This window comes from Neophocaena asiaeorientalis, unplaced genomic scaffold (assembly GCF_003031525.2).
Source record: "Neophocaena asiaeorientalis asiaeorientalis breed wild unplaced genomic scaffold, Neophocaena_asiaeorientalis_V1.1 scaffold91, whole genome shotgun sequence".
Lineage (NCBI taxonomy): Eukaryota > Metazoa > Chordata > Mammalia > Artiodactyla > Phocoenidae > Neophocaena > Neophocaena asiaeorientalis.
Genome location: NW_020173198.1, coordinates 8,969,387 through 8,977,326, shown reverse-complemented (window position 1 = coordinate 8,977,326; position 7,940 = coordinate 8,969,387). Strand labels below are relative to the sequence as shown.

Below are 7,940 nucleotides of genomic sequence, written 5' to 3'. Positions count from 1 at the left end.
GCAGGGATTAAGAGCAGGTGTCAGTGAACTATAGCTCTTGGGCCCAATCTGGCTCGCTGCCTGTATTTGTATGGCCTGTAAGCTAAGAATGGTTTTTACATTTTGAAACTGGCGGGGGAAAAGTGAAAGAAGAATATTTCATGACACATGAAAAATTAAATAAAATTCCAATTTCAGTGCCATATTGGAACATGGATCATGGCCATGCTTATTTGCTTATGTGCTGTATGTGGCTACGTTTGTGCCACAACAGCAGACTGTGTGGTCACAAAGCCTCAGATATTTACTACCTGTCACTTGTTACAAGTTTGTTGATTAAGAGAATGAGATTTAGAATCAAAGAAAGCTAAGTTTGAACCCTGTATCTATTATTAGCTATCAGGGAGAATTTGGGCAAATTCCATCACCTCTCTGTAAAATGCAGAGAAGAAATCTTATCCTGCAGGGGACTGTGATGATGTCTACTAGGTGACTATGTTCAGCCTCCAGCCTAGTGCTGAGAAAGCGCACAATACATTGTACCCAACAGAAGAGGGAGACTGAAAATCACCCTCTTTGAGATTGATAGTGTTTTTCAATGAATAACAGAAAAAGAGCCAGGGGTCCTTAACTATAAAAAAAAAAGTTCATTGTTCTTCTCCTAAAGAGGTTACATTACTATGTCATTAAAATCACTTTGCGGCAATTCAAGTGGAGTTATTGTTCTACATTAGATATCTTTTAAGTGTAAAAACTGCAATATTTATCAAATACAAAATCACCTTTTTACTCGACACTATTATTGGCTTTGTTATCGTATAAAAGCCTTGGAAATAATTACCCATTTAGCATTAATAATAATTTAGTTTGATTAGAAAGTGAACTGTCCATACAGAGTGAAAACTGTCTTTTCTAAGATATCACTTTATATTTTACATTGGAAGTTTATTAATTATCTAGAAGCTGATATTGTCAATTTCCCCCCAAAATGAATTTTCCTCTGTTTGATCAAAGTTGGCCAAATAAAAGACTTGGCTGTACGTATTTATAATCAAATTAAATCATCAGAACTGATCATACACTTAAAATACACATAACTTAACATTTACCATTTTAACCATTTTAAAGTGTACCGTTGTGTGGCATTAAGTACCATTCACAATGTTGTACCGCCATAACCACTATCTGGTTCCAGAACTTTTCCATCATCCCCAGAAGAAACCTGGTACCCACTAAGCACTCATTTCCTATTCTCCCCCTCACCCCATTGCCTAGCAACCACTAATTGGCTTTTTCTCTCCATGAATTTGCCTATTCTGGATATTTCATTCAAGTGACATCATATAGTATGAGGCCTTGTGTACCTGGCTTCTTTCACTTAGCGTAGTGTTTTCAAGGTTCATCTGTGTTGTACTGTAGCATGTATCATTACTTCATTTTTTTTGGTGGCTAAATAATATTTCATTGTATGGATATCCCATGTTTTGTTTATTCATTCATCCACCGATAGACATTTGGGTTGTCTCCATTTTAGGGCTAGTGTGACCAGTGCACTGATGAACATTCATGTACATGAAAATCTGTCAGGAGTTCTAGTATCAAGACGCTTTCAGACAGTGCTAAGTGTCTGAAAAAAAATGAGCTGGATGGACAGTAAAAGGACTGAGACCTGGATGAAAAGGGTCTTGATAATGCATTTGCTTGCTTGCATAATACCTGTCTTACCTCCTTGAATGCAAGGGCCATGAGGGCCAGGACTGTAGGTATGTTCACTGCTGTACCTTGAGAGATTGAATATACAAACAGACAATGCCCAGACCACGTATAAAAATAGAACTCTGACTCACAATCTGCAGCAACCAGCCCAGGAAACCAACCCATTATCACAAGTAACCAGCCTAGGAAGCCGGCCTGCTCTCTCTAATTAGGTCCGAATTGGAGGACCACCGTCCTCAGCAGCCAGCCCAGAAGCCAAATAATAACCCCTGTACCATCAGCCCCAAATGACCAGGACTTGATTCATAACGGACAGCTTCCCTAATTTTTGTCCCCTCTTCTAACTGGAAGGACCAACCAGAGAAAGCCAAACGTTCACGCTTAACCAATCACACAGGATGCCCTGCTTCTAGCTAGCCTACCTCCAACTTCCCTGTGCCAACAGCCTCCAATCGGACACACCTGGCTCCTTCTCTCATCCCCCTTTCTTTAACTATAAAGCTTTCCCACTCCTCTGCCTACCTCTGAGTCTCTGCCAAAAGGCAAATGATGAGGGCTGACTCCCTTGCTCTAGCAAGCTCTGAATACATAGCTTGATTATGTTCTCCTTTGGATGGTCTTTGTCTATTTCCACAACCTCCATCTCCTGGACAGGGCCTGGCACACAGAGGGGGCCTGGTCAGTAACTGCTGATGGTGTGAACACACATTGCTGAGGAAGGGCCTGTGTGGTCCTATCACAGTCCCCTGCCTGGATACTCAAGCCCACAGCACACTCTCTGGTCTTATCCCAGCCCCACTCTCTCTTTAGAACTCCAGACCTGCTGACATGCCATCTCTGCCTGGACATCCACAGACCCCTGGGACTCAATGTGTCCCACATCTACTGGCCACCTCACCCCCTTCCTTCTACAGCTCTTCACCTGGTTTTATCCCCCAGGGTCCCCCCAGTGCCCACCCTGGAATGTGGGAGTCAGCCTACTTCCTTCTCATTCTCCCCAACCAATAATCTGTCAGTAAGTTCTGTTGGTTCTACTCCAGAATGCCTGGTGAATCCACCCCTTCTTCTGGCTCCATTCCTGGGACAGGCCCTCGTTGCAGCAACAGCCCAGAACTGGTCTAGCTGCCTTCAGTCTGGTCTCCTCCAAAACAGCCAGGGGACACTCCCCTGAACAACACATTTCTGACCAGGAGATGCCCCTGCAGAGTGACCTTCCAGCCACCCTCAGATTCGAGTCTAAACCTAAGAGAAGGGAATTCCCTGGCTATCCAGGGGTTAAGACTCTGCGCTCCCAGTGCAGGGGGCACAGGGTTCCATCCCTGGTTGGGGAGCTAAGATCCCGCTCACCACATCACGCGGCCAAAATAAACAAATAATAAACCTACGAGAAGAGTTTTTCTGGAGCCTCCCAGACCTGGTCCCTGCCCACCTTCCCAGCTTTAAATCTGGTCCAGCCTATACTCTAACCATGAACACACCAGGCAACGGCACTCTTTGCTCTCCCTCCCTCCCCTCGCTTAACTTGGCAGGTAGCTCCTCTTCTTCAAGCCTCAGTGAGTCACTGCCTGGGTGGGGGAGGCCTCGTCCTGACTGCCATGATCCCCTCCTCTTACTGGATCAATTATTCTGGGCTCCTTACACTAGGGTGAGATTTGCTGGTCAGTTCACCATCCGCCACCCCATTGTGTAAATTCCTTGAGGGCAGAAATTTTAGCTTTTAACCTTTGTCATCTCAGAACCAAATACAACGCCTGACACTTGGCAGATATCAAAATGTCAATACTTGTTGAGCAAATAAATGTTTGCGCAAGAAAAGAACCGTATCGGGGCTGGATTACCCAATGGACCTTAGGGCTGGTAGTGAAAGAGGGGAACCACCCCCAAATTAATTGGAAAGATTTTGATATGTGATAGTTGAATAAAAGCAATAAGGTCATCATTCTGAGAAAATAGAGGAAATGAGGATTTTGTTGGACTTCCTTACGTTCCTCTTGCGGTCTAGGTTTTTTATTTCCTATTTTATTTTATATTTATTTACTTTTTTAGAATAATTTAGAAGAATTTTTTTAAAACATTTTTTATTTCTTTAATGTTGTATCTATTTTATTTATCTATTTTTGGCTGTGTTGGGTCTCTGCTGCTGCGCGCGGGCTTTCTCTAGTTGCAGTGAGCGGGGGCCACTCTTCGTTTCGGTGCGCGGGCCTCTCATTGCGGTGGCTTCTCTTGTTGCAGAGCCTGGGCTCTAGGCACGTGGGCTTCAGTAGTTGTGGCACGCAGGCTCAGTAGCTGTGGCTCGTGGGCTCTAGAGCGCAGGCTCAGTAGTTGAGGCACACGGACTTAGTTGCTCCGTGGTATGTGGGATCTTCCCGGACCAGGGCTTGAACCAGGGTCCCCTGCATTGGCAGGCGGATTCTTAACCACGGGACCACCAGGGAAGCCTATATTTCCTATTTTATTTATTTATTTTTTGTCATTTCATTTTCTTGCAGTTTTATTGAGATGTAATTGACATACAGCACTGTACAAGTTTAAGGCGTACAGCATAATGATTCGACTAATGTACATCATGAAGTGATTATCACAGTAAGCTTAGTGAACATCCATCATCTCATATAGATACAAAAGTAAAGAAATAGAAAAAAGTATCTTTTCCTTGTGGTGAGAACTCGGGATTTACTCTCTTAACTTTCAAACATAACACACAGCAATGTTCATTACATTTATCATGTTGTACAATACACCCCTAGTGCTCCTTTATCTTACAACCGTCTAGAGTTTTTATTATTATTATTATTATGTTCTCAACTGTATTTGTAATACTTGACACATGAAACTTGCTTTTGAATAAATTTTAGGAATACTGAGGATATGAACAATTATATAACTCGTTATTAGCTTTTTAAAACATTTTATTTATTTATTTTTGACTGCGATGGGTCTTCGCTGCTGTGCGCGGGCTTTCTCTCGTTGTGGCGAGCGGGGGCTACTCTTCTTTGCAGTGTGTGGGCTTCTTATTAAGGTGGCTTCTCTTGTGGAGTACAGACTCTAGGGTCGCGTGCTTCAGTAGTTGTGGTTCGTGGGCTCTAAAACGCAGGCTCAGTAGTTGTGGCGCACGGGCTTAGTTGCTCTGCGGCATGTGGGATCTTCCCCAACCAGGGCTTGAACCCGTGTCCCCTGCATTGGCAGGCGGATTCTTAACCACTGCACTACCAGGGAAGCCCTCATTATTAACTTTAAAAAAATTAGGATCTGCAGGAAAGATTTCTTTCATAGTTCTTCCCTTCCTTCCAAATACAATCTTAACCTCTATTGAGCAGATGTATGTTTTTAAATTTTGTCTCCCTCTTTGCCTAGCTTCCATGAAGGTCTGCACTGAATTTGTGGCCCATATTTTAGAATTATGCAATACTTTTCTGACTACTAACTTCTCAGATTATTATTTAACCTTCATTTTTCTTTTTTATTACTTTACTTTTCAAGCTTAACTGTACCATGGTTGTTGCTGCTTTTTCAGTTAACAGACTATTTTCTATAGCAGTTTTACAGAAACAGCAGGTTTATAGAAAAATTGAGCAGAAAGCACAGAGAGTTTCCATATATTCTCTCCTCCTTAAGTTTCCCCTGTTATTAAAAACTGGCATTGGGTGCTCGCTTCAGCAGCACATATACTAAAATTGGAACGATACAGAGAAGATTAGCATGGCCCTTGTGCAAGGATGACACACCAATTAGTGAAACGTTCTATATTTTTAAGAGAAATGAGTTTCAAGCATTTTTGTTGGAAGCATTTTTGCTGAAGACATTAAAACTGACGCTGGGCCTTACACAACTAAATTAGCTGGAGAAGATAGAATGATCTTTTCGTATTTTTATTCGTTGTTAAGTATTAACCAGCAAGCAAATTTTAAGACCAGAAGTTATTGACCCCATAATTCTACCCTTTTAATAAAATTTAATTCAATAAAAATTTTAATTTTTTCAAAAAAGAAACTGGCATTGGTGTAATACATTTGATACAGCTGATGACCCCATATCGGTACGTTATTATTAACTAAAGTTCATAACTCATTTTAGGGTTCACTCTTTGAGGTGTACAGTTCTATCAGTTTTGACAAATGTATAACATCATGTATCCAACATTCAGTAGCACACAGAAGAGTTTCACTGCCTTAAAAATCCCTGGTGCTTTCCGCTGACCCCCATCCCCACCTCCACACTTTGCTGTCTTTGCTGTTAGTTTTGTTTCCATTTTGAATTACATAAGAAAAAGGACAGAGAGGAATCACAATCATTTTTTCCTATCATCTTATTATGGAAACTTTCAAACATCCCTAAAGGTGCAATGAATGATCACCAGTATACCTTCCACCTGGATTCAACAATCTTTAACATTTTGTCGATTTTATTCTCTATTGTTTATTTATTTTCCTTTATTTTACATATTTTTCCAAAACATTTGCAAGTAAGTTGCAAACACTGTGGACAGTTGACCTCTAAATACTTCAGCATACATCTGTAAGAATAAAGACATTCACCTATACAATGTCGATGCCATTATCATAGCCAAAGAAATTAACTGTAATTCTATACTGTCGTCTAATATTCAGTCCACATTCAAATTTCTCCAGGTGTCTTCAGAATGTCTTTTATGACTGTTTTGTTTTCTCAAACCAGGATTCCATTAAAATTCATGTTTGGCCTGTATTGTCTTTTTAGTCCCTTTTTATTCAAAACTGTCCATTCATCTCTTTCCATCTTTTTTTTAATTGACATTCACTTAAAAAAATTTTTGTACAATATACATAGCATAAATTTTTTCATCTTAACCTTTTTTTTTTTTTTTTTTTTTTTTTGCTGTACGCGGGCCTCTCACTGTTGTGGCCTCTCCCGTTGCGGAGCACAGGCTCTGGACGTGCAGGCTCAGTGACCATGCCTCACGGGCCCAGCCACTACACGGCATGTGGGATCTTCCCGGACCGGGGCATGAACCCGTGTCCCCTGCATCGGCAGGCGGACTCTCAACCACTGCGCCACCAGGGAAGCCCCCCTTAACCATTTTTAACTGTACTGTTCTTGATCCTATATGAAGAAAACCCTAAAGACTTCACCAAAAAACTATTAGAATTAATAGGCAAATTCAGTAAAGCTGCAGGATAGAACATAAAAGACCAGTAGGGCTTCTTTAAACTAACAATGAACTTTCTGAACTGAACGACATTAACGTTTTTTATATTTATTTATTTGTTTGTTTGTTTATTTATTTATTTAGGCTGCGCCGGGTCTTAGTTGAGGCATGCAGGATCTTCGTTGCAGCATGTGGACTTCTTAGTTGCAGCATGCGGGATCTTTAGTTGCAGATGCAAACTCTTAGTTGCGGCACACATGTGGGATCCAGTTCCCCGATCAGGGATTGAACCCAGGCCCCCTGCATTGGGAGCTCCGAGTCTTACCCACTGGACCACCAGGGAAGTCCCAGTGACATTGACTTTTAAAAGCCTCAAGCCAGTTGTCTTCAAATATGTCCCACCTTCTGAATTTTCTTGCTTCTTCCTGATGGTGACTTCCTACCCTGTCTTTCTGACAAACTAGAAGTTAGTTCTAGAGGCTTGATTGGATTCAGGCTAATTGTTTTGGGGCAAGAACCCTTCAGAGGTGGTATGCCCATCAGAGTGCATCACCTCAGGAGGACACACAGCATTGCATGCTGCAGTATAGGAAGGGCTTAATCCAGCCTTGAGTTGAATGAAATCTCTGCTCCTCTGGTCCCACTTAAGTGTCTTCAAGTTGATGTCCCTACACTCTCTATAGCTGTCTCCAGCAAACTTCATGCTGAATTTTCTCCCAGCCACTGTGTCCTGCCTTTAAAAAACAACTTTAATCTTTAGCAGCCAAGGATAGGAAGGAATTATTCAAGTAAATTAGCTGCAAATGTTCTCCCCCACCCCACTCTCCTCTTCCATATTCAGAAGACTGCTTTAATCTCAAGATGCATTTTTATCCTTTACTTTTTTTTAAATCAATAAATGGATATGAATTTCTTTGCTTTGATTTTATCATTTTGGTGCATTTTCCTTCCAAAGGTGTTGAAGTAGGCAATTTCAGAAAAGTTCAAAAAGCCATTTTAAGATCTGGCTCCAGTTTCAATCATTATCTCTGGTTCATTAATCAGAAATATAGATGTCTAAATTGACTTAAAATTGTAGAAGGAAAGACAAGTGGAAAACACTCAGATACTTCTGAAGAAG

The 7,940-nt window shown here is 41.3% G+C and overlaps 1 non-coding gene across 1 annotated transcript; it reads left to right on the top strand.

The window, feature by feature from the left end:
- Window positions 1–5,339: 5,339 nt before the first annotated feature.
- Window positions 5,340–5,446, top strand: LOC112399482 (U6 spliceosomal RNA). Its single transcript, XR_003003236.1, has one exon. It is a non-coding gene; the product is annotated as a U6 spliceosomal RNA (small nuclear RNA).
- Window positions 5,447–7,940: the final 2,494 nt, after the last annotated feature.